The sequence below is a fragment of the Cyanistes caeruleus genome, chromosome 5 (assembly GCF_971803275.1).
Source record: "Cyanistes caeruleus chromosome 5, bCyaCae1.hap1.1, whole genome shotgun sequence".
NCBI lineage: Eukaryota > Metazoa > Chordata > Aves > Passeriformes > Paridae > Cyanistes > Cyanistes caeruleus.
Window position 1 is genome coordinate 46,376,028 of NC_141705.1, and position 27,862 is coordinate 46,403,889.

Genomic DNA, 27,862 nt, shown 5'->3' on the forward strand with positions numbered 1-27,862 from the left:
TTCTGTAACCCATACTCCTACCCAAATCCTACACAAAGTATTTCTGAGAAATGAACACGTGACAGAAAAAAGAAATTCAGATATGTGGACAAGCAGTTGATTTGTCTTTTCATTCTCAATGCTGTTTGAGAAGGCAAGCAACTGCTTTCTTGTACTACAACTATATTTTGTCACAGCACACAGCACCTACGAATTTGTGTTTTGACAAAAGTTTTTCCTTTTCAAAGTCTCATTTCTCTAACACCTGATACTATAAATATATCCTATATCACAGTCTTTGAAAATTACACATCAATTTATGATCAAACAGAAGTAGTTATAGATCATTGTTCTAAAAGCAAGAGGAGGCAACTGGGGATTTTCACATTTTTTGAATGCTTTTACAAAGCCTTTTACATGGCTTGATCAATTATTTTCTACAAACAACAATGACACTGTGGTTAAACCCATTAATTCCTCGAAAATCCAGATGGGTTGGCAGCTAGAACACAATCCCCTAATGGAAATTCACCATAAACTCAAACCCATTAATTTTGTTTTCCTCATTTATAATGAATCTGAAGGCATTAGCAAGAAATGAGTATTAATGTCTGCTTCTTATGCTACCGTGCAACAAATAACACAGAAACTGTCTCACCTAGGCTGTTGCTTCCACCTAGTCTAGCAACATGCTTATTACAGGAATTATAAATTCTTTGGCCGGCTGATGAGACTTAATTACTAATAGAGATATTTTGAAAAAAGTCCCTCTGCCATTTGGGTTTGCAGTACAAATGTGAAAGTGCATCTTGTTACCCATAACCTGGTAAATGAGGCATTACATTTCCAAACCTAGAAAAAAAAAAGTTATTTTTATGAGGAGGAAAACCTAGGAACAAATCATTGGAAACAGAGTCAGAAATTATTTTGAGCTTTAGCATAACTAAGCCAAGTTTCTTCTGCTTTGTCACATGCTTCAGAAAGAGAATGACAAAATTAGGTACTTTTATAAACTCCATCAACAAAATATAGCTGTGGGTCACTCTGTCTCACTAATAAATTTCTGATTATTGTCCTGTATTTCTAACAGGAACTGGGCCACTTCAGTGCAAAGTAATGAGGCTTCGCATTTCTACAGTAAGAGTCTCCAATTGTGTTAACATCACTGTGTTTGCGTATGTTGCCTCTAGTCACTGCAGTGTGATTGCTTTCCAGAATCAGAACAACAAACCAAGACTCTTGATGTCACTGTGAAGTGTGCCCCTGCTTGGGTGACCTCTACATCTGGCTGAGGGATAAATCCTTGCATCCGCTGGGTGAGAGCTAGGCTATACTTCATTTGCAGCTGGCTAATTAGTAGAAGAGGCCCCAGGGTAGCCATGCTCCACTTAAAATAAAAATCTTTCAAACTTCTAAAACATACCAGAGAACAAGATATCAGTTGTGATGCTGCTCAGTTTTCTTACACATTCTACAGATTTACTTTCCATGTAGTTTATTTTATTAATTATCCAGATAACTCCAGAGGAGTTTTGTGTCTCAGCAGTGAGCCTGTTTGTCTGCCTGAAGCACTTGGCATGTATACTGGCTGGGTACACAAAACTGAATTGTGCTTAATTTTCATGAGGGATGGTTAGTTTGTTTGTTTGTGGGTTTGGGGGCTTTTTTTGTGTTACTGTTCTTTTTGGGTTTTTTTTTTTTGTTGTTTGTTTGGTTGGGTTTTTTAGCGTGTTTTTTGTTTTGTTTGTTTTGGTTTTTGTTTGTTTGTGTTTTTTGTGGGTTTTTTTTCCCCCTGGAGTATTTATACCTGCAATGGAAAAGACTCAAAAAGCAGCAGGATCTACCTGGCTGTGGTTTCACCAGCTCTAAGGAAAATCTTACACATGCATACTTTATTTGGACATCATGTTTCCCAACTGCTATACAAATTATAGGATAAAGGGGTCTGCAACTACCAACATAGTGGTGATGACCCAGCTACCTTTGCAACATTGGCATCAATAACAGTCTAATTGTCATCTTCCTAGGGTGTCTGTAAATGATGTAAATGAACTGTTTAGTTCTTTGCTGGACCAAGGCAATGAGCTCTGCTAACTGCTACAGGTGATAGTTGCTGGGTATAGTGAATCATTGTGGCCTCTATGTCTGAGACCAAAAGGCAGAGTAGTAGTTCCATTCTGTAACCCCTAATGATGGGTGTTGTCTCTGCTCATACCCTACTCCATAATTTCCATGATGCCTCTTCGAATTTGGGTATATGAAATAAATTCTCACTTAAATTGGTACTCCTGATTGGCAAATATGCCTGGTAAGCCTCTTGAGTATAGAGTGTAAATAAACACATACATCTCTGTCTAGAGTTGTAATATTCCTGGGTGGTTTCATCAGCTGCAAACTTCAGTCTATGGCAACAGTACTTAGAAATCACCAGGCAAGCTACCACTGAGAAAGAACCTCAGCTATATCCTGAGATCTAAATATTTTCATAAAATTATGTTCAAAGGGAAACTCTAGCCACAAGTTTTTATATGACCTTGGGGCACAGCTAAACAAAGCAAGACAGTCTGGGAAATTTTTGCAGCTGATGTACCATATCCCAGCTGTAGAGGCATAGTGATGCTGTGATCCAAAAAGGCTGAATTTAAGCTCACAAAACCCTTTCAGTTTTCAGCTATTAAAGTTTTATGGTTTTCCAGTAATTTTTATATTACCTGTAAAACTAATAAACCCCTGAAAGATCTTTTACTCCCTGGAAGTTTGATATTTTATAGATTTTACATTCTTAATGAAATGAACGATGACTCATCTAAACCACTGGAGCTCCCTTCTTCTTCCCGTGGCTCCAGTTGCGCCACTTGCTCCTGAAGCAAATCTTGCTGTTACTTTTAGAAGAGAAACAAGCTCCACATATGGAAACTTGTGTCCAAAAATAGTTTTCCTGGATGCATACATCATTGATCTCCCATGTATCTTTTTTTATATAATAAGTAAGAAACCAACAGACCCAACCAGAAGACTTAGTTCCTCCTCTGCATTAGCTGACTGCACAGGCTCCAGTGTTTATATCCACCACTGGTCCTGGGGAGCTCAGTCACACAGTAACACCCTTGGCTTCAAAGGGTTTTTCAAAGGAATGATGGCAATGAGATAGGCTCATGTGAACTGTGGATCAAACCATCCAAAACTAAAATAGAAGATAATAAACCACTGAAGCACACTTAAAAGTCCCATGCTGTGGATTAGCATCTGAACACTGTAAACCTCAAGGACTTTGCAGTAACACTTTATAAACTCTGGGTTTCTGTGTACATTTGAAACAACATAAAAAGCTGGAATTGTGTCTGTCTTTATCTGAGAGACTGCTGTCCTCTGAAACAAATTGAAAAATTCTTCTCACTATATTTGGCAGTATTTGGGAGGCTTGTCATGCCAATTAAATATCATCGACAGATGTTTATATATTGAAATATATTGATATGTATATCAAATACCAAGGCCAGATTCTGCACTGACTGCCTTTGCCCTCTCGTGAGACCAGCTGGAGGAAGCACATGAAGCTCTGCACTGGTAGGAAAAACATTGCTCAAAGGCATCACATAAAGCAACATATTTTTCCTCTACAGCAATACCCCATCAAGTACTACTTATTTAAGGTCAGACTATTTTCACGAGTAGCAGTGTGTTGTTTTCAGCCAAGAGAACCTGGAAAGTGATTTTCAGTGTGTGGAAGAATAAATAAATATAATTAATAAAAAACTTACTGATTGATTCATATAACACTATATGCATTAAAAAATTAAACAGCAATGATTAGTTTCATTTTCAAGCACAAGCGAAGTAGTAGCATTCATGGAGAAAGACATACTTACCTATAAACTTTTCAGGCATGTAAACTGCCCATCTGAAAAAACACTTTTGGGCTTATAGCTGCTCTGACCGCCTTATCACTCAGATATTTCTTTAAGCTTTTTTTGAATGCTGGCTTTTTACTGTTTGTAGCTTGTTCCCAGCTGTTGCCTCCTAATTTAATTTCATTTTTTATGGTGGATGGAATGCACATTTTATTTTTGTGAAATGGCTTCTGTTGAAATAAGTCTTGGCATTCTAATTTCAAATTCTCTGAAACTGGGGGCAGTGGGGTGAGCATCTCTGTTTAGCACATCTTTTACTAAGACTGCAACATTTATGACCCCATAACATGAAATTATAAAAGTACCAATAAAAGTCAATTACTTCCTTTCAGTAATAAAGTGGCTACACCTAAATATTTTTTCTAACATAGAATGTAAATTTTCATACATAAAGATCAACTTACTTTTGGTGAGATGCTTTGGCTTTAAAAAGAAGTGAAAGTAGGTCTCTGCTACCTTATCTTTTAAGAGCAGCTTGTGCTGTGTGGTTTCACTTTGTATTAGAAGTAGCGCAGATTCAAATCACACCTGCAGAAACAATTTTGTTTACAAAAGAACAAGTAGCACATTTTTTTTAAGGCAAACTATTTTTCTGTGGATAGTTGCTAGGACTTGGGACAGCAAGACATTGCTGCTTCTTAGTCCATAGTGAGAAACATGTCCATTTTTCTTCTCCTCTGACCTCTATCAAATTGCTTTCATTGTAACTGAGATTTTGGGATTGGCTCTGTGAGTAGATGAAAATTTACTGACAAATTATTTACTTAACTGCAAACAAGACAGCTCTAGCCTGACAGCACTTAGAAATGTGACTGAATATTTTCGGTTTCAAAAGCACTTTCTTTAGCATTGTGCCTGCTGTGTAATGCAGTATAAGGAAAGGTGATGGAAGGAATGGTAGCATGTGAAATGCAACACAGTGATTCATACTGAATTCAGATCCCCTCACCCTTTTTCTCCTTGAGGTCAAAAAGCCTTTTTTTGTCATATCAAAGTGACTCAAAATATCTGTTTATTTATTTGCATGTTGGCCAGATGGTCAAACCAGCCATTTTCTTTAATCCCTTTTAAACAGGTCTCCTTCAGAAACGTGTCCAAAGTTAGCCATGTGTCTAAGTGCCCTCTAGATTAAGGATGTTAAGTAAATGTCTGAATATGTACCTGTGTAGTTTCTGAGGACAAAAACAAAAAAAACAAATTCTGCCAAAAAAATCAACAGGACAGGCCTCATTCCCTGAGTTTGCTTGTTCCTAAGAGCAGAGGATTATGTTTTCAGGAGATAAACTAACCCAATATGTTCTGAGGTCCCTGAAAGTGGGAGCAATCACATGTTTGGCCCTGAGAGTCTGAAGATGTTCAGGAAGTAGCAAATACCATCATAAAAGAGTGGGGTTTTTTTTCCAGCTCTAGTCTAGACTTGAACAGGGCAGCTGAGGTTAGCCTAGCTTTCCTGTTCAAAATTTCATGCTGTTAACTTCCTATAGCTGTGACAACTTCTGTTGCTCTTGTTGCACAGTGTTTGGTTTTTACACACTGGTGTTGTGTCACAGGAACAAAACTTCAATGTTCATGGAGGGTGGAGAAAGCAGAGAAATTCAGGGACATCTTTTCCCTACCCCTTGGAGACCCATCAGCAGCTGAGAAACTGTCCTCAAAGATTTTATTTTGCTATTCCCCAAGTAAACATGCTCATGAAGAGATCTGGTCAAGCTCAGTGGGGACCATAAATAATCTGCCCTCTGAGAATAGTTCCAGGTATTTGCATTTCCCAGATGCAGGACCTGTTACCAACAAGGATTCTGGTAGCTCTGGACATGAATCTATCTCCAGGATTCACATTTAATGTGCTGAGGTCATTACTTCTTAAAGATTTAAATTAGAAAATATATTGATTTTCAATAACTGGCAGGGAATAATCCTAAATCTATTTTTTAGAAATAATTTTTAAAGCTTATAGCTTGTTTTCGGAATTTAAAGGGTAATTGCAGTTTACTGAATTTATTTTTGTTCTTTCAATTAGCATATAGAATGTCAGAAGTAGTGTAAAATATGTCAGGATTACTGACAATCATAAAAGAGGAGAACCAGTAAAATGTCCCACATTTGAAAAAATATTTGAACTGAAGCAACATCATCAGTGAAACTGGTTACTGATTACATATAGGGACTTTTATTTGCCTAGTTTGACAGGTTGCACAATACTTCAGATAAAACTGATTGCTTTCTCTGCAGCCGCTTCCTTCCACTTCACAAAGACTCCAGAGATAATCCTGCTCCCTTTGTCCTGCACTGCATTCTTTGGCATTGAGGAAAAATTAGAGAACCAGTTCAGATTTAGATTTAGATGGAATTTACTTACCTAGGAAAATACAAGTAGGGAGACAGGAAGGGAGACAGGCAGAGAGGATGAAGAGCTTTTGTGGCTTTAACATATCAACACTTAACATGTTACTAATTCTTACTTCAGACTGATGAGATATTCAGTTATTTTCAGGACTTTTTTTGAATTCTACTTATTAAGAAGCACCAACATCCAGTCCCCTTGAAAAATTTATCCCCTTGTTCTTCAAGAGTATTTAGTCTTTCTGGATGCAATGAAAAAAGCATTTTATCTGCCTTTTCTACTTTGCAGTGAAATTGGTCTATGTTTTTCCCCCAACACTCTTCATCTTCTAAGACTTTCTATCTACAGCCATAGGGAGAAGGAAAAAAAAAAAGCAGAAAAAAAGCAAAAAAAAAAAAGAAAAAAGCAAGCAACTTTTAAATGTAAATAGTAAAAATGTTGAGGTTCACATATTTGGCTCTGATTGTCTGGCCAATGACTTTAAGATGTGTTGTTCTTTCAGGCTGCAAGACTCTTGAGAGAAGGCCTATGTCTCCCTCCAGGTACTGTAAATGTCAATCACACAGAGAGTGCTCAATAAATGAATAATGATGGTTTTCTTACTGCTGTATGATGTTTCCCTTGCCAGAGATGTTATAGTGGAGCCAAGATCAAAACCCATATGGAAAAAAAGTACTCTGATTTATCTGTGCAGGAAACCATGCAAGATTGTACTTCTGCACAATTTCAATGTTACTTCTTTGCTACTTTTTTGACCTCTGGAGATTGAATACTTACTCTGTTTTAATGTTCTTCAGCAGACTTCAGAAAAAACAGTACCAAGCTCTAAACATTTGCAGACTGGGGTATTGCAAGCATGGATATAATGGATATAATGACCTGGATTGGCAATGAATTCAGTGGGCAAGTTCCTGTCCAAGTAACTGACTTTACTTCCATCTGGAAAGTCCCAAGACCTGTGCCTGTCATTTAATCTTGACTTCAACAGGAGGTAAGCAAGTGTCTAAGCTGTTCTAAATAGTAACTTTCCCTGGAATATGATATTTTTGTGCTGTGCCCAGCAGTGGCAGTGGCCACAGGGAATTCATGTGTGTCTAGCGGCTCAGAGGATTCCTCCCATTTTGTTAAGTGTTGGACACACCATGCTTGGTTCTGCACACACTGATGGACCCAGCTCCAGCCTGCTAGCAACAGATTAGAGCTGCAATGTTAACAGCATCTCTAATCTGCCACCTCCAGTGTACTGAAACCCTATGCATCTCTCTGTCCTGTCTACAGAAAGTACTGAAGCATTCCCCAAATCCTTTGTGAATTGTTGTGTGTCTGGAAACTGTCCTCAGTACTTCTATAACTTCATGCAGTGCTTTTCCCTGATAGAGTGGGAATACACTCTTCATTATTAACTGCTCTGAAAGCAAGCAGACACCTCCTTCATATAATCTGGCAAAAGTCAGGAATTCGCTAGTATTCCTGTATTATTCCAGTATTACGCTGGTATAAATTAGCACAAAATTAAATAATAAATTAAATTAATAAATCTATTTTATTTATTTATTTATTTATTATTTATTTATTTATTTATTTAATTATTATTTATTATTATTTAATAAATCAATAAATAAATTAAAAAATAAAATCAGATAGCAGATTCAAGCCTTGAAGAAACTTAAGGTCCCACAGAGGACCCTCGGACAGGGCTGTTCAGCAAAGCCCACCCTGCCTCTTTCGGCAGGAAGGATTATAACCCTCGCATTTCCAGGTCCTGTAACTCAGGGGCTTTTATTATGATCACCTGCTGATTCCTTTTATTGCACAGGCACTCGGAAATAAACGGTGGGAAGCACAAACGCGAATGCAGGATTGCCACTAGGAGATGCTGCTGTACGCGGAATGCACCCGGCGCCACGGGAGACAAAAACCAAGGCAGAAATACTCCAGTCCAGGCTGAGCCATGACACTTCTTAATTTTTTTATTTTTGTTTTTATTTTTTTAAGGCATCTAGAGGGGAAATTTGAGACAGAAATATGTACATGACTGTTGTGTTGAGTGAAACAGTAACTCACGGTTTGCAGTAATTTCTGAGGACTACTTTAGCATTTAAAAAAGGCATTGCTTTTTAGTTTGATATAAATTACTAACCCAGGAATTTAATTCTGTGATCTAGTGTAATGACTGCTGGGATTTGGGTAACAAAAATGTATGTGCAAGACTTTAGCCCACTCGATAATATGACTTCAACATATATTGACAAAAAACTTCCAGGATAAAATGAAATTAAAATTCAGGGATGTAATTAAACAGAGAAATTAGAAATGCACCTGGGATTCAAGTAAGGGGATTTTTTATGTCTAGGAAGAAACTTGATAGGTTTAATGGTAATTCCAGTTCAAAATTAAGGTGTTAGAAAAGCTTTTACTGGAGCTCTGCTGAAGGTCTTCCAAATATGAAGAGTAACTGAAAACTCCATTTACGTGTTTATATTTGCTTGTCACTGTAGCAAAACTCCAGCTGCTGTGTGGCTTTATCACCCTGCACAGTGACTGAGGATGCTGTGAACATTGATCACTTACCATCAGACAGTATTGTTTTCTGCTGGCTTGTGATGATTGCTGCTATAAAATGAAGAATGTGAAAATTAGTAAAACAACATCAAATTTGTATTGTCTTCTGGCAACATAAAAGGTTATTCATCTGCAGGGAGCCCACTTACCACTAATGATCTTTCTCTGTGCCTTTCTTGACACGTTCACTCAACTTTGGGAATTTTTGTGAAGTTCTTTTAGTTTTGAGGTATGGGTGGGAGAAGGGATTCTTTTTGGGAGTATTTTGGACATTTAAATTGCTGCAGTTCTCTTGCCCCTATTTTATAGAATAAGGCTAATGTCTTCATACTTGTGTGTTTATTTTTAGATACACTGTTTCCATATTTAGTAAATGTGGTTCTCAGTATTGCAGAAAAAGAGGGCATTTATTTGTGTATTTAAATATATAGAATTAAAAGTCCAGAATAGTGTATAAATAAGTATCTCAATTCCCAGGCAGGCTCAACTGCCTGTGTCATTAGCTCCCCTCTTGCCCTCCCTCTGGGTATACCATATTGTGCTCCTAAAACAAATGTATACAGTGCCATTTTAGGGGACATTCTCCAGTGACATCCTCCACACAGCTTCCATCACTGCTGCTGCCAGATCCCACTTGTTGCCTCTGCTGAAGGCAGGCCTGGCAGCTGCATCTGTGGGAAACAAGGCACCAGTCCATGACGAAACTAGCAGCATGAGAGGCAGGGGTGAGATATGGGGAGTGGGGGTCTAAAGTTCCAGGGAAGATGGAAATTGATTTGGTAAAATCTCATGCTGTGTGGTACATGTGATATTTTTGCATGGGTCAGCAGTAATCAGGTGTTGCAGCACAACTCCAGGTCAGCTTGTCAATAAGCCAACTGTAATTCTGTAAGGCTTTGCAGGGAGAAGACAGGGAGTTAAATATATACTGAAAGGATAAAGGAACTTTAAATTTAAATGGCTAAGCTGAAAAACTTGTTCTTGAGCAGAAAGCTTATGCTGATAAGCCCTAGGCTTTGAGGAAAAGTAGGTCTTATAGAACAGGGAGCATAATGAAGAATAGTTTTATTTTTGCTATTTCTAAATTAAAAGGTTTGTAGATATTCCTTGTGTGAGAAGTGCATTTGTGAGGCTTCAAAGTGTTCCTATGTGCAAAATAAATATTTTGGGTTTTGTTTTGTCTTTAGAAACTGGTTGGAAGATTGTGCTGTTTGATTCAGCTGGAAGGTCTGCAATCAAAATTTCATCCTGGATTATATCAGTTTCTGGTTGTTTTTTGGGGGAAAGGAAAGGGGATGATCTTAAGATATCTATATATAGACTTTGCGAACAGAATGGATCCTTCTACAGGCAGCAGAAAGTCTACTTTAGGCTCGAGTTGCTGATATTACTTTACCATAAAGTGGGTGCAGATGTTATTGGTGAGCAGAGGAACATTGGAAGCCTTTCAAGGGAAATGCACTTAAGGAGGGATTTGCAGGAGGAAGTGGCAGGAGCTTTTCACGTGAGATGTTATGATGAAATGTTTATACTTGATCCATAAATGACAGGATGACATTCAGAACAGTGTCACCAAACAAATCATAGGATATTTGATCTGCAAGTGTCGAGCCTGAAAAGTCCCTTGGCTGCTTGTGAGAATTTCACAGAGAATTCTTACAGATGTTAATCTTAAATGTTTGGTCTCCTTTGGAAGGAGGATTAACAGTGCTCCTAGGAGTATCAAAGTAGAAGACATACTCAGTTGAACAGGAATCTTGATTAACCAGTCTACAGTAACAGAGAGTGAGAAAGAAACTAAAGATAGTGGTTGATGCCAATGCTGCTCTTCTTGCAGACAGGTCGATTATTTATGTTATATGAAACCTTTTGTAATTAATTTCAAAGATAGCACTAGGGAAATGGAGAGCCCTTTAATGTGAAGATGATAGTATTTCCAGTGCTCATCAGAGCAATCAGAAGGTTCTTGGAGTGGAGTTTGGACAATTTTCCTTTGCCTTATAGAAGTATGACAGCACCACTTCAAATTTTCTTAGGTGTGCATCTTTCTTTAGTGATTAACTAGCAAAAGAAAAATACACAACCTGATTGAACAAACAAAATAAAATGTAAGAGGAAGTAAGGAATTGGAACAGTTTACTGGAGATGCTGGTCAAGTCCATTCTTCCCCACTGTCCTATGCTCCACTGTTTATTTTAACTGCACCTCACCACAATATTCAGTTCAGTGTGCATAAATGTATAGAGAGTCTCTTTATTTTTAATACACAGATGTATCCAAACACATTTTCACAGAAGGAGGAATTTGTTCTTACAAACGCTTTTAACATTGATGGAAACCCTACTTCTCTGCCCTTTAATTGCCTTAAACTCTCCAGATGGGGTCAGATCCTTGTCTCCTATCAGTTTTCTACTGACCACTCAGTCAAGTGAGTTATTGCAGGCCCATGCAAACAGGAGAACTGTGGGACAGGGCCTTTTGGTTCTCTGCATGTACCCTGCTGTGTTGATGATTAGTCTTTTTAAAATCAAGAGAGATAAGAGCAGTAAGCTCTCCTTGCATAGCCAAGTTGTGTATAGACATTAGGTGATCCACCCCTCTTAAATCACTGCCTGATTTCTTCAATTATTCATAAGCCAAACCCAGAAACTATCTGTGGCCAAAATATTTTTCTTCCTAGAAAAGCCAGACATATGCAGATTTGTGGCACTCTTTGCTGTTATGATTTTAAGGTGATGTCTTCTGAGTAGCTGCCATTTCTCGTTGCTGTCAGAACAGACTAGTACTTCAGACTGTTGCTGCTGGCACTGTGCCTTGTTGCAGAAATAGTTTATTTGTATAGGTTTCTGATTCTTCATATGTTGGAGACCTAATGCATTTTATTCATTCTTCTTCTGTCTGAAGGTAGCCAGTTCTCATTCTCCTTTTATAGTCTGCATGTAGTTAACAGCTACCAACTGCTCTCGTGGAATGAGGACAAGGGTTTGTAGTAATTCTCTCCTCTTACTGCAAAGAGTTCTCTGGGTCTGTGCCAGCTTCTTCAGTGCTATCCCACTGTGATCCCATCACTTGTGTTTCAGATCCCGTGGTCTCTCCTTCGCTATCTAATTCTATGCACTTGCTTTCCAGCAAGCTCTCTCAATAACATGATACCAAGGAGTGAAGCTAACACCCTCCATGCAAGGTTTTTTAGGAAGACTTGAAAGAGCGTCTCCTGCCTTGGCAGGCTGGCATCTGAAAAGAGAGAATGTTGGCAGCTTGCTCTTGGATTGGCCATTCTGGAGATTCGTTTATCTCCTAATTTTTATGCCTTTTACAGTCTCATGTGTACAGAGTTTTACTTCCTTTCTTGGTGGAATAGATTAAAAGCTGTTGATCAGGCAAAGACTGCATTACAGCTGGTTGAAAATCAAAGGTCAAGATTTTCAAAATGTTGAGGAAGATGAATAAGCAGCATGCTTTGTAATTGTCTGAGCTGCTGGAGCACAGAATGTATGTAATTTGGACCATTTGTTCTCATTCCCAAATATGACCTTTTGAGCTAACTTTAGGTACTTCTGAAAAAAAATCTTGGCTAACTGTCAACAACATAATCAACAAGCAGAGAAGCTAGTTCTAAGTAGACCACCCTGAAATAGTTCTGCTTTTGCTGGCAATTTATATCATTCCCCCCTGGATCTCTCCCTTGAGCAGAATATCCGGTTGAATTTATTGTGGCTTCACCACAAATATGGTAGCAAAGTTCCCTCTAAATTTTCTCATGAGGAAGCAATCAGATACAAATGAGAAAATAAGGTGTTACAGATAGCATACAGCTTGTTTATAACCCTTTTCTTGAAAGAAAACACCTTCCACCATCTTTAAGCCTTACTTTTTGGATTCTTTATCCTGCAGGATCAGTAAAGCTCTGCTAGGCAAAGCTATTAATAAAGAATCAATAACATATATTCTGGCCCTGCACAGAGAATTTGGAAAGCAGTGTATTTCAGTTGCAGTAGACAGAAAAAATATTTTTAGAGGATATTTAGACTTATGTGTTACAGCTGGGAGCTGCTTACCTTCTTTTGTGGAAGACAGAGGAGCTCTGAATTCCTTGCAAACCCACAGGATGTCTCTCAGTACAGATGTTTCTGATGCTTTAGAGCAGGGTGCTCCAATGGGCACTTTGGCATGGGTGAGGATTTTAAACACAGCTTGCTCAGACCTCACTGAGGTCTCAAACTGACATGTGGGAAATTTTTTGGTATTATTGGTATTTATTGCCAGACCTTACAGGTCTCCCAGGGGGCAGCTGCAGTTCATTGCATCAGTCCCCAGCTGTGGAAGTGACATGTGGTACTTTTTCAGGAACCAATCCTCAGTAAAACTAACAACTGGCCTTGAGCCTCCCCTGTTTGGGGACCCTTCCTGTGGGTCACAGTTGGGAATGTACCAATATTAGTTTCTCAGGGGTCACGAAGAGTTGCACCATTTTGTTAAATAGTGATAGGTTTTGTAGCTTAGATCCTGAAATATAAATTTAAACTTTATCTTCCAAAGGTTCAAACCATCAGTGGACTATTCCCTTTTTGATGAGTATCATGCAGAGGCATTAGTATTAAATGTTGAGGGGCATTACACAACCTTTTCTTTACTGGTAGATGGAAAGTCTGTATTAAATAAAACCTGTGATGGAAAAGTTGAGAGTTAAATATGTGTAGAGTTAAATGGTATTTGGTGCTGACACTGAAGAAATAATTAATGAAAACAAGCAGGTAGGAAAAAGAAAACTTTAATAAACCCCATGCTAATGAAGTTTAGTACCAGTATGATGCATATTCATACATTATATTCCATGAGCCCCTAGTGCTAACTACTTACAGACAGAAAAAGCCCACTAGTAGAATGTGAAGAATTAGTTTCAGTACTAATAGAAATTGTACCTCAGGTGCCAAATAACTTAAAAATAGATGGATGTGGGAAAACAGTGCTATTTGCACTAAATATTTTACAGTAGTGCATGTGAAAAAAAGAATTACTTTGTTCTGTAAGGATAGGTGAATTTAACAAGAAAATCACATAAAATATTGCCTTCAATTAAATTGGTCTTCCAGACTGATGTACGACTTATTTTATTAACTGCTTTCTACCTTTCTTCTAGCCTCTGATTAAACAAGAATCCATTTTGATGTCTTTTGCATCCACAAAACATCAAATATGAATTTACTTCACAATTTCATGCTTATTTCTTTTCTACTTACTTACAGCTTAGTTATAAGTAGCAAACCCTTTTTTTTTTTATTTATTTCAGTTCAAATATTGTGGTGGATGTTGCAGGTTCCCATCACTCTACATGCAGAAAACAGAAAAGGATCTTTGCAGGAGTGCATATCCCAGTGTAGGACACTTCTGCTAGTGTGATTCAGGTGTGTGTATTCATAAGTCAGAAGTGTAAGAGGAAGGGAGTCATTCTGTTGGCTGATAGTTTTTGCTGGCTAGATAGAACTGTGGTGGTTTCCTACCTTGTTAAATTGTTAGCTGGTGTTTGAAAGGAGTGCACAGTCATCATTCCAGAGATTTTAGGAGAAAAAGAGGAACCTGGGTTGTCTCATAATGAAGAGCAGTGCAGGGAGCAAGGTGAATTATTGAGGCACAAACGTGTCAAATCAGCAGACACATTTGGCTGAGGCAGCATTTTAAATTCACAGTTGGCTACAGATTGTTTGAGAGTTTTGCCCCAAAGACTGAAAATACCAAAAGGCTCCTGATTAAAATGTATCTGGAGAAGAACTGTTCAGGATACTGGTTGCTTTTTGGTTCAGGGACACATTATTAGTAGGTCATTGCTTCATCCTCTGCTATAGGCAATTGCTCTCTTGGAGGCATTTCTGTTTATATTCCCTCTAGGACCACATTTTTTCCTGAGAGAATGTTTGCTTAGTTTTAAATCTAAGCAAGAACAAAGTGCATTGAAATTGTAGACCTGTTAGAAGGAGTCATCTATTTCTTATTTTCAGAGAGCTGGGTTCACTTATGGCAGGTCTGAATTGGTTTTGTGAATCTAGGAATGAGATGGATTTAGAGATACTTTTATTTCTTCCTACAAGATGATTTTTACCACCTTTAGATAAGGTCTTTGTATGGAATAAATTTCATTCCTACCTAAATTAATTTAGATTTCAATTTGTTAGCATTTTCTTGTATTGAGTATAAATCAGAGAAATGAATTAATCAGTATTAATTTTCTGTTTCCTAGCACCATAGGTAGCTGTAACACAACAGTGGGACAATGAATGGCTATTTCCCTGAAGTTTCTTGACATCCCAGGGCTGTGCTGTAATCTCCTCGAGGTTTAACATGCAGTTACTAACAGCCTAAGTTCTAGCCACAAAGGATATGATTAAAAAGTGCTGAAAGAAATGTTGATATTTAATTTCCTTTACATTAGCAGTGGCATTCCAAAAAGAAATAAGAGTTCAGAAACTGAACAAGCAAAAGGGAGAGTTGGGAAAAAAACTTCAGTTTTCTACTGTGCATTTGATTTTACTTAAGAGAATGTGATTTACTTATATATGAGGAGTGAGAAGGCAGTGGTACCTCTCTGCAGGATCCTGGAGTAATTGTGCCCTGTTCCTGGGTATGTCATTGCCAGACGAGTTAGTGCCAAACTCATTGTATTGCTTTTCTCTGAATTCTCTCCATGAAGCAAGTTTGGCTAAGCAATAGGCAATATGATATCTACATATGTTAGCCAAAGCAGTAAAAGCTGATAAGAATGAGTTAATACAGCAGGAGTGGATAATGTAGGTGAAATTGAGGTCTCTGGTTTGTGACCCCTGTCAGAGTTGACAGTGGCAGCTAAATCCTAGTTGCCCCAGCTGGCTGACCTACCTTTTTTTTTTAAAGGTTGCTGCTCCTGTGGCAGAAGTGATGGAGCTGCTGTACCTGCTCCCCAGGAGAAGCACACTACTCAGTATTTTACCATAAACTAAAATCAGTGGTGCTTTACGTTGATATATTGTGCACTGTGGCACCAGCAGAGCTGATGTGTTGCCTGCTGTTCTATCTCTGCCATTGGTGTAGCAAGTTTTGACAAAGGGACAGAGAGGATTTAAGGGGTAGCAAACTTTTTGAATGTCACTGATATACATGCTGGGAACTGTGTACCACAGTACTAAACCAGGAAAATGTAAACTGTAGGAAGAGGGAAAAAATATAAATTCCCTATTAGTGCCATATTAGAATATTACAGCAGTCTTACATTTTCACAAGGTTCCCTACTATCTTTGACTTTGAACTGTAGCTTGACAGTTTGAAATTTTATAATGGAATTACACCTGAATCTTGGTTTCCAAAGGCAAATGGAAAGGCTACTAATTTATCAGACTTTGCCATTTGCTTGACTTCATCACAAGAGGTCACAGCATTTTGCAAGGATACTAAATCCTAGCTCCAAAGGACCAAATTAAATCAAAGGATGGGTGCAAGTCTTTTTCAACAGCATGGTAGATAGCTTGCCACAACGACATTATCTGAATGAGAAATTCTGTGACTGGAGAGGAGCTCAGGCAAGCTCAGGAAGGAATCACCTGACTCTTCCAAACTACAGATTAACCATTTCAAGAAAACCATCTGAAGACACATTGTCTGAGAGATGCAGTAAAAAAAAGGGGACCCCAGGCCAGAGCAGGACAAAAGATCACAAAAAATATGGCTTGCATTTCTTGTACCTAGGCTTCATAAACCTCTAGAGATCCCAGAAGTTGAAGACTCTACAGGAGAATGAGCACTGGTTTTCCTTCACTCTCGGGAAGTAGGACAGAAAGTAACTCCTTGCAACCCTTCCCGTGAGAGTTGAGTCTCCACTTTTGGTGAGCAGAGACACAGAAGAACAATTAAATAAGGTTAGGTAGCAGAGGGGGGCTGAGACCCAGAACAGTCATAATGCTCTGAACTGCTGCCTAAGCATGGGATTTATTTTGCGTTCCTTGGAGGTGTACAGAGATTTTAGCAGTGCTGGTTTCTGCCTTTGAAATTGAGCAAGACTAAACTAAATGCAGAATATGTGAAATCCAGTCCAATATGCAGAACGACTGGGGTCAGTGTGGGAAGGCTAAATATAGACAGTCCCTCTAATCAGAGTTGGAAGGCCAGGAATGGAGCAGTATGGCACACAAGATGCAGAAAGACATTCAATTAACCTTAATTCAAATTCAAGGTTTCAGTCTGTGCTGCTTTGCTGGCTGAGCGTGTGCGTCAAAGTACCCATGATATTTTGGTGAGGGCATTGCGATCTGTTGAGATTTTCACAGCCCACATCTAAAATCTATTTTTAGACTTCAGTTCTTAAAGGAGAAAAAAATAAGGGCGAGCTAGGATAATTTTCTAGCAAAGTCTTAGAAAAATATTAATTGCTAGGCTGACAACCTGAACGGCCAGTTACGGATGAGCTACAAATCCTGGAAAATGTGGCTTAGAATGGAAACTGCAATTCAACCATGTAATGATAGCATTGCAGATGGGGTGTGGTAACACACAGCCATTCCCTGCCTGACTGAACTGGTGGTCACAGAGTTCTGAGGAATTTACCCACTCTGTACCCATCCACACTGAGCTGGAAGGGAATCAGCAAACATCTCCTTAGATGCTAAGCTTCAAAAATGCCAGCATATTGAGTAGTATCGTGGCTGATTTTAGGCCTGGAAACAGGAGAAGGACATTTGGAATAGACTGTAAATAGCTGGCAAATTGAAGAATAGCTTGCTAGGAGAGAGGGGAAAGGAAAGAGGAAAGAAGCACCACTTCAGTGGCTTAAAACATGTCCATAAAAAAGGGACAGATGTTTCCTTATTGGAGCATCCCCTTATAAAACAGCTTCATCCCTGCAAAGCAGCACACTGCAGCTTCTATATATAACTGTAGAGTAACACAGCATAGCTGAGGGTGTACGGAAGCTTGTTTACTTGTAAAACATTAGTATAAAATCAGACAGCTAAGAGCAGGTGTGATGTCTCTTGATAAGCACCCAATAATTCTGTGTACAGCAGCACACTGGTTTTGTCTGCCTTCACAGAAGGTGCTGTTACATTCCTGCAGCCAGTGATGGTTGTCAGTTCTGATTGCTACTTTTTGCATTTATGTAAAAGCATCCAGAAGGTTGAACTTTAGGCCATCCAAGGCCAGATAATTGAGGGCTAATGTAGTCTCCATATCCTTAAGTCTGTTTCCTTGCACAAGTGCATTATGGTGTTTCATTACCAGATCATATAACAGTGTGATGTGACAATGTGACATACTATTCAGCGAAACAGGAAATGTTGAGAAACCTTTCTGTGTTATTCACATCAGCAGCTTTCAATAAAAAAAGTGGCATGCCCTCCATGATGGAATGAGTACAGATGCATTAGTATTCCTCGTAGAGCATCACTCTTGTCATTATGGTAATGACAGATTTTGCATGCTTAACCTATCACTCATAAAAAGAGTATGTTTGTTTCCATAGAACCAGATTGTTCTCCCCCCACATGTACTCAAGTAAGTGAGACAATTCCAGGATTAAGGGTCTCAGTAATGTCAGTAGGATTAAAGCTAACATTTTTCAGAAGTGACTGAGATTTGTTAAAAGCCTCCTTCTTTAAAGTGTTATTTTTGATGCATTACAACAAGCACAATTTTTCTCTAGGTTCATCACATACTGCAGTGCCTCAGATGCAAAATCTGGATCCAGATTCATAGCTAGACCAAAATCTCAGATCTCCTGCCCTTCACAGAAACAAAATCATTTTTTTTATGATAGCCAGATTCCCTAGAAGCAGGACTTAGGCAATAAGGACTCCTTTTCCACATATACTCTCAGGCACATCATTTCACTTGTATTTCAGTTTCACCATTTCTGACAAAGAGGTTAAATAAACTTTTGTATGTGGTGAAAGACCACATACCTGTAGGATACATAAAGCATATTGGCATATCTATAGTTAATGAGTTATTTGATAATATTAAATATTACAGCTCAGAAAAAAATAAAAAATCCCTGAGGACACTCTCCCAACCTTATAAAAAAGTCCAGAATTATTTGTTTTACAAGCATGCCTATTCAATCCTTGTTAATGATTTCTGTCCACGAGGTCGCATAGGCAGCCCAGTCCCAATAGGGCATCAGCATTTGGAAAAGCTTTCCCTGACTGTAGCTGGCTTGAAGTGCCCCTTGCTGCAAAAAGCACTGCTGTGCAGTCAGCAGGGGCAGGCGGGATGGTGCTCGCCAGGGTGTGAATTGGCAGCGCATTAGCTGCTCTCCATTAACTCCCCTAGTAGTAAATGTGTCATTGTGCTCACAGGAGCGTTCTTAGTACATATTAAGGCTATCCACACAGGGAGCTAGTGTGGAGTAACTAGGGCTGTATAAATTCACACCTTAGCTTAGCTGGTACTAAATTTCCCCTGTAGACAAGCCTGCTGTCTACCCACCTTCTTATTTTGTGTGCTTGCCATGCTACTTTTCTTCAGTTGCCTCTCTTCTGAATATGATTGTGGATCTATCTCCCTATTTGTCTTTGAGAGTCATCTGTTGCATGCTACCCATGAGGCAAACCTTCACATGTAGTACCTATGGTCTCTGAGCTCTCAGCACTAGGCTGAAAATGTGGATGCTGTAGGCTGAAAGCTCAACTTAAACCCACTGCCATATTTCCAACTGCAGCTAGTATTTCCTCTGTGGCCATCCTCCTCCATCCTCCACAACCAACTTCATCTTTGTCTGCCTCCTCTGCAGCCCTTTGTAGCTGGCTTGTTTTAGAACTGATTGAGAAACACAAAGTCTTAATGCAATCTAAGCGTGAACACACTGATCCAGTATTCCGAGAGCAACATGCTCAGGGGACCAGGTGGAACTGTGCCTGAGCAGAGCTGTTATGATTTAATTACTCATTTTACAAAAAGCTCAACAATTCTAAATTGTCTGGACACCTTTGGCTGGATATAAAGCCAATCATTGTAGCCCAGGAATGCTGTAAAGTTCCCTTTAGCACCTGCTCTGCCCCACTGCTGGCTTTTATGCTTGTTGCCTGCTGGTTGTATGGTAAGCTGCTTGGGACAGGATTGATGTCCTTTATACTTCATCAGCATCTGGGAGAATGGGGTACCCCTATCCTGTTACACGGGGCACAGCCACAGCACAAGTGATGGTGATTGTGATTACAGCTGACAACTGAAATAAACGGTGCTCTGCAGACCTTGTCCACTTCAGCTACACTAAGATGAAGGGCAGAGAATACAGCCACGATCTCAATGCTGAAAGCTAGGATGAAACTGGTAGCGTTACAGTTGTATTTTCCCTCCCCTTTTCACAACCAGATTACACACCTTATTAAGAACATTTTCCTGCATGCTTTGCGTTATTCCTTTGCCCTCAATGGGGAAGGAATGCAAGAGCAAGCCTAGCTTTTCCACACTTTCTGTCTTTCCCCCTTGCTAAAATATGTGGGACTCGATGCCTAATCCATACAATTTCTAGGGCATGCTACTCGAAGAGAAAACACCATTATTAATAGAGTACATCACCAAAATGCTTGAACAATGCCCCATTGTGAGGGTAGAGAAAGGTTGTTGATGGTTCAGCTCCAAGCCTTGAATTCCCTCTGCTAAGCCTGAAACTGACCCTCGGGAACCATTTTTCCTTTCCTGCTTCCCCTAACTTTTCCTGAAGACTCTTTGTTGCCTTTCTCTTAATAAGGGTTCGTGGTGTACTCATTTGCATGGTGATTTACACTTCCAGCTCACAGATAATCGATACTCAGGAAATTGCTCGAGTTGAGAAATAAAAAATAAAAGTCGGGAGACCTTAAGTATTGTATTTAAGGATGTGCTCTGCAGAAGACAAAGAAGACTGTTTCCCATCTGCTCCTTGCTTCTGCGCTGTACCTCTTTCAAATACAGGGTTATTAACTCAGTAAGCGGGAAATTCTCCTCAAAATCCTCTCTGAAAGCTTGATGAGGTGCATGCCCACTTCCCTGTAATTCAGGCAGGAGTCTAACTTTTTATCACAAGGCCATCATAAATAACAGATTTTAGGGGAAGTTGGAATCATTGCTAGGAAGACTTACTGCTCTGCAACCACAGATGGGAAGCTCTTTAAGATGGACACCTTGTACTAATTTCCTTGCTGAAAACCTTCATAAATGTAGATTTTGGCTTCCTATCCAGAACTTTGAAGAAATTGCTCTTATAAAATCTCTCCTCCCCTCACTGAGAGTTTTTTTTTTCCCTTTCCAAAGCTACCAGTGTCTCAATGCAAGTAAGTTTAGCCAGAATGTTTGTCAGAGCATGTATTTTGAAGAGGCTGTACCCAATTCTCACTTTTGACCCTGCAAACCTACACTCAGGCACTGAGATTGCAAGCTGTCTTAGTCAAATGCAGTTTTTAAATATCCAAGTGAAAAGTGTGTGTGTGATGATGGTTCTTAGTTTCTGGTTAGGTCAAGTAGGTAAGATTTATGATGGTCTTCAGTTTTAATTTCCATGTTTCAAGTAAACACTACTAGTTTTGTAAACAATGTGATGAATAAGTGTGTTTCTGAGCTTCAGAAACTTTAACTTCCTTGATAATATTGGCTTTTAATTTATTTATTTATTTTAAAAATAAGTATAAGCAGATTAACTACTGCCAGTGTGAATGTTTGGATTTATTGATTTGACAGTTTAACATTGACCTCTTGTCTTCATCAATATTTGCCTAGGAGGTTATTAAATCTTAGTGTCTTTTATAAATGTCAGTATATATATGGTAACTAGAACAGAAGAAAATTGCAATGCTAGAAATTTTATTAACCAGTAATGAAAGTTTGGTAAAACTAATTATTTTCAGGTTAAAGTCAAATTAATCAAACCACTGGGCTGCTTTTTTAAGAGTGGTCAAGCATCTTGACCTGCAATTTAGTGATGGTTAGCTTCAATTTATCTGAGTTTAATAAAGGAAAGCACGGGGGGAGGGGGAAAAGAACCAACCAAGATGTTTGATTTATAGTGGAATAAAACATTTTGTTTAACCACAGATTAATATATTTGTTTGGATGTGGAAGAAAAGCCAACTGAAGGAATGAAGGGAAAACCACAACTCTTTTCCTCTCACTTCAGCTAACAGAAAAAGTAATGCTCTGAGCAGTGCTTGTTATTGCATTTGCTATATTTCACTAGACATATCAGGAAATTTCTCTACATTATGGCAGTCTAATTTAGATTTTAAGAAAACGGGGGGGAAAAAAGGCAGACAAACATTTATCTCCAGGGAGGAAACAACTGATTCAGCTGCAGCCAGCTGTTTCCATACATTTAGCAGAGTACTTTCCTCCAGGGCTCCCACGCTGCTGACCTATAAAAGGTGAGTGCAAGTAGCTCCTCAAGGTGTTATCTTTCCAAGTTAGACACAAGAGTGTTAACAACATGAAAAAGGAAAATAGTCCTCCTCATTGCTGGAGGACTCATTTTCCTCCTTCTAACAGGTTTCTCACAGTTTCTCTGCCACTTCATAGAAAAAGGAGATGGCGCTGGTCCCCATCACACATTCTTCCCATTTCTCTGGGCATAGGTATTTAACAAAAAGGAATGTTCCTCTAAAGTTTTGCCCAACTCTTCTCTGAATTACTACAGGATGGCTGATGCCATTCCACAGCTGTTGTCTTGTTTACATAGCATGGTTTAAATGGACATTCCCATCACAGGACATATGGAGCATGGATATTACATACTGCATTCTAGAATAAGGCCAGTTAAATCCCACTTTTATGGCTTGAGTTTTTAAGTCCCTGTTAGACTTTACTGCAGGAGACTGACAGGAGGGACAGGTGTATCGTGGCTTCAGCCTGGTGACAAGTTTTCACATTCAGCTGCATTCTTCCAGCAGCAAAGGGCCGAGCAGCTGGCAGCCCCCAAGCCTCCTTGACTCTGCGGGAATGCCTGTGGCAGGAAGAAGAATGTGCTGCATCCCTGCACCATCACTCAGCCGCATTGCAACACAGGCACGGCTGCTGATCCTGCTCGTCAGGTGAGGCCTCCCTTAGATACAGCTTGTGTTACCCTTATTCACCCTGAATGGGGGCCTGGGCTCCTTACCTGGAGAGATGCTGAGCATCTTTAGGCAGCAAGCAGATCTTGTAACAAAGAATATGCAAAAAACAGGGCTTGCAGAAATCAGATCTCTTTTTGCAAACATTTCAAGTTTGGAAATTGGATGAAAACTAGACATAGTTTGTCATGTTTCCTTGTTTGCTTAAACATAGATTTTAATAGGAATATATTACACAAGTTTTTGCAGGACACAGTGTGAAAAGGTGCGCTTCTGCTGAAGCGCATTCTGCCTGGAAGCAAGGTAAGTCCAGTAAGTGATAGCAGGACACTGGTAGCTCCTAGATACAGACATCCTTTGTGTGCCTACATTAGGAAGCTCTTTTGAGGAATAACACAACTGAGAAAGCCTGAAAATAAATCAAGAGTGGGCTTCTTTTGATTGAATGGCAGCTAAGGGCAACTAAATATGAAACAGAGGGCTAAATTACACTTTGTCTACATGGATGTGATATGGAGGAAAGTACATCCTCTCCACTCCTTCTTTCTCCCTCATGTTGCATCCCTCATGGTCTGCAGAAATGTTTCTTCACAGCTCAGGGGAAGGTGTTGACACTTCTGTAGAAGCATAAAGTTGGGATCAGCAGGCTGGGCATATATACTGGCTACCACGGCAGAGTGGGCATAGGGAAGGCTCCCTGCAAGGCACTTCCCTCAGCTTTCACCCAGGCTGTCCCTCCTCCTTCTCTTGTGCACATTTGTGGTTCTATGGCAGTGAGCAGGATGAAGTACTGCACCAGATCCCTACCCTAACTATTCAGGCTGTGAACCCAGCCATAAGAAAAATAGCCAAGAAAAAGCAGAAACCAGCCTTTGGTTGTAAAAGAGGAATGGTGTGAGAATCCGGGGTGAGGCTCCAGCCCCACACCCCATCACATCAGCCATAGCCGGCAGGCAAGCGCTCTTCGGAGTCTTTTCTTGCAAGATGTGTTATAGGTATTTCTGCATACAAGCTATTTCCTCTTTTTTTGTTTTCGCCTTTGAAGGTCACTGTAAGGGTGAACTGCGTCATTGCACAGCTCAGGAAAGGCAGGTGCTACAATTGCCTGTCTAAAAAATCAGGCAAGAGCATTAGCTCTTTTGCAAAGAGAGCAAGCATCTGGAATCCTTCTCCTTTCACAGTAATCCCATTTGCTGTGAAATGACTGAACTCAGATCCCTGAATTTCCTTGAAGACTATCTACAAGTACCAGCTAGCTGATCTGCAGTGGTCTAGGGGGTAAGGGATATATAAATCTCCTTCAGTTGTGGCCACCTTCCTCCCACTCTCCTCCAAAATCATATTCTCTCCTGCCCAGTAGCAGCAGTAGTGACAGATGCATCCACCCCTGGCAGGGAGGACAATAGGGGTCTGAAGCTGCGGTGTTGCCTGGTAACCACCTGCGGAGAGCAGGGGAGAGCAGGCGCTGGAGCCCGTGGTGCCGCATCTCTCAGACAAATGGGTGCCTCACAGCTGGCCTGAGCATCAGCAGCGCTCAATGTGGGCCCCTCCTGCGCAGCAGCTTCGTGCTGTGCCGTCTGGCCCTAGCATTTGAGAAGTTTGGCTCCTTTTCTCGTCTCTGCAGTTGATGTTGGGCCCTTCGAACATGGCTCTGGAACAGTCCAAGTGCATAAGCACAATGCAAGCCTGTTCTGCACAGATGGATAAGGATCTGACCCTCTACACCATGGCAGATGGGCTCAATGGCACAAGGACTCATTTATTTATGAAAACATTCCTATTTGGTTATATTTATCATGTAGCTTTTTATGATGTTCTGAGAATCTGTTATGTGATATACTTAAAATACATTTTGGGATTCTGACATATTTGGATTTGGTCAGATGTGGAGCTTGGCTCCAGATCAGAATCTCACTTACATTAAATCTAGTTGTGGTATGAAACCCTAGAACTAGGATTTGTATTCAAACTAAACAATACTAGAATCCTACAAGCAGTTCCTGTAAGAGCTCAGCTATATTTGGTGGCTACCTGAGCAGCTGAGTTTTTAAATAAAGCCAGTACTGCTTGCTCGACTTTTACCAGCATGATCAGCAGTCTTGTTAAAAAGAAAAAAGAAACTAGGCTTATTTTTGAAACCTGACTGAAATAAAGGCTTTTCCATAAAAAAAAGAAAAAAAAAGGAAAATGTTGATTATTCTTTCTCTTATTATTTTAATTGTTCTTTCTAAGACTTTCCTTTCTCTGTAATTTTTTTAGCAATGTATGAGCCAACAACTTAAGGCGAAGAGGAAAAATGACCAAAGCAACATGAATATATTTGATGGTGTTGAACACTGATACCAAATTTGTAACTGTGCACATTACTGGCTTAAAACTCAGAAGGAAAATCCAAACCAGAAACAGAACGTAGCAGAACATTTATTTTGGCACACTGAACATGGAAGCACATATTTAGAACAGCTTGCAGAGGAAGAGTCACACCTTTAAAAAACAAAACCTGTGTTCACACCTTGTTTGTGGAAACTGGACCTAAAAGTAACATAATGGTTTCACTACATTAAGCATTCTACAGCATGTGTATATCAAAATATTCCTTTGCTCCTGGAAACTCCTACCTGTTTAAGACCAGTTCCTTGTCATGATCCCTGCAAAGATGCAGGTCATGGGTGCTCCTGACACAGCACTGGCACTAAACAGGCTTCAGGATCTTCCTCCCCAGCTTCATCCCCAGCCACATCATCCCCTTCTGTTCCAGCAAGGAACAAGGCAAGACATCCAGCCTTGTGCACCCAGACTGCCAGTGGAAGATGGTAATGGAAGGCAATCAGGCAATTCACTTGAAAAGCACACTCCTGGTCTCAGATAGACCATTAATGTCTTCCCAGCCTGATGGGGCAGCTGCTGCTGAGCACCTCTAATATTCACTGTAGGCAGGGACACAGCCCAAATGTGCCCCTTTCCATCTCTGCCTCTCTGCTGGTGATCTGGTAACACAGTAAAACTGTAATTGGTTCCTGCCTTCCCCGCCTGTGCTCAGTGCCACTGTACATAGTGACATGTTTGTGAAGCTCTGCACGTGCCTATGAAGCACAGCAGGCAGCATGGAAATGCTCCGTGCTCTTTTTGACAATTATGCCATTTTATTTAATAGTGCACTGGATAAAGGCTCCCCTGGATGTTGCAGATAATCCCCCAATATTCCATCCTGGTAGATCAGGAGGAGTCATCTTGTTTCCTTCTGGTGCTGCACCCCAGGAGTGTCTTCTTCCCAGCCTGACAATTCCTCACAATGCCTGCAGGTCAGGCATGACAAGGCTCTGTGTAACGCCCAGACAGACCCAACCCCTCTGCCTCCTGTTATGCAAGGGGTGTCTGCCTGCCTTAGTAAATGTGTTTGTGGTGGCAGCAGCAGTGAGAACAAGCTAGAAGGTAAATCACCTGTTTAACCAGTGGGAAGAATTAAAAAAGCACAAATGTGTTGGGTCATCATTAATAAGTGATGAGACTGTCTCTAAATCTTCAAAGCACATAGAACTAATTTATTTTCAAATTCACTAATGGTCTGAGACTTTAGTACTCACATTTTCAAACTCTTCTGAGATCTGGAGGACAAGAACTTTTCTCACTCTTTCTCCCTCCTGAAGGAGCTGCCACCCATGGTGCTGTCTTGCAGAAAAGGACCAGAGCAGTGTTTCACTCTGAGACATTCCCAGATTTCTGGCTACACGGTCCTGCTCAACAGCTGAAGAAAGAACACCCAGAAGAAAAGTTAAAGACATGAACAGAGCCTGAAGTGGAAACCCATGGCATGAATGACTGCGTATTTTGACTTGAGAAGGAATAGCAGAGGCCAGGGACAAGTCAGTGTGTTGGCATGAAGAGATGGTCAGACAGCTACTTCCAGAGAAAGTTTAGTGTGGGCTGCCACGCTGCCTGCGGGTGGCTGAGGTGCTTGGGTGCTGCTGGGCCCTGCTGGCTGCACAGGAGCTGCCTGCAGCAGAGCCCCCAGCCAGGTGCAGCCCCACAGCACAGCTGTGGCAACTGCACAGAGAATGTGAGCCAAAGCTCGTACTTTGTTGGTGCTCACAAGGCCACTGTTAACAAGAGAGGGAAAAAAATAATTAAAAAAAAGAATAAAAAGCAAACAGTGGTGTGGTAATTTTCCCCCCAGCACCAGGACTATTACTGGTGTGCTTGTGTATGGCTCACACAGCCCCTTTATTATGTACACCTTTGAAGTACTGTCTTCAGAGATAGGGCCCACGTTCTCTCTCACCCTCCAGTGCTCTAACTTTTCCAGATGGAATGATACTTTATTTAAGCACTCCTTCATTACCCTATCTGCTACTTCTCTCACCTGGGAAATAAAGGTTAATTGGCCATGTGCAATTACTGATTCATATCACAGGCGCATGAGATACCGAGATTAACTAACAATCATTGCAAAAAATGGCAGTGACTATGCTAGAGGTGCCTTGTAATCCTCACACAAAACTAGAAATTGTGACCAGCATACTACCCAGGTAACTGTAAACTGTGCAGTCATTCAGACATTTCTGGTAGCTAGTTGCATGCAACTAAAGAATATGATAAATTGCAACATCCTCAAAATCTCAAGTGTTAAATCATTCTAAGACTTCTAAGCTATGGTTAATATATGCCCACATAATTTTCCTTTAAAACTAAATTCCATGCAAGCTACCTAGCCTCCTCCTCCTTAGTATTCGGTTCCACTTTGTTGGCAATTAGTACTATAGAAAAGACATCTTTAGTCTAGAACAGATTTCCAACTCATTTAACAGTTCATTGTTGGATAATGGAAAAACAATTTAATCAAAGGCTGGAGCTAAATGGTTCATCTGAGTACAGAAATGCTGTATATTGTTTTGGAGACATGTAGAAATGGCATTTGATGGGTCATGCTACCGTTTCAAGAAGAAAACAGAGCATGAAGCTGGGTACTAACCCCCCCATTCTGCCTGCCACAAGCAGCATCCCTACCCATGGACTAAGACTGAACTTCA

At 40.1% G+C, this 27,862-nt stretch overlaps 1 long non-coding RNA gene across 2 annotated transcripts in view; it reads left to right on the plus strand.

The window, feature by feature from the left end:
* The window catches only part of LOC147653079 (uncharacterized), a 30,447-nt gene extending 3,464 nt beyond the window's left edge, over positions 1-26,983 (plus strand). For both annotated transcript variants that reach the window (XR_015286522.1, XR_015286521.1), the window contains 6 exons: positions 6,737-6,776; positions 7,035-7,225; positions 8,051-10,023; positions 21,826-21,919; positions 22,671-22,814; positions 25,095-26,983. This is a non-coding gene — a long non-coding RNA (uncharacterized LOC147653079). The remainder of the gene's footprint in view (positions 1-6,736; positions 6,777-7,034; positions 7,226-8,050; positions 10,024-21,825; positions 21,920-22,670; positions 22,815-25,094) is intronic.
* Positions 26,984-27,862: the final 879 nt, after the last annotated feature.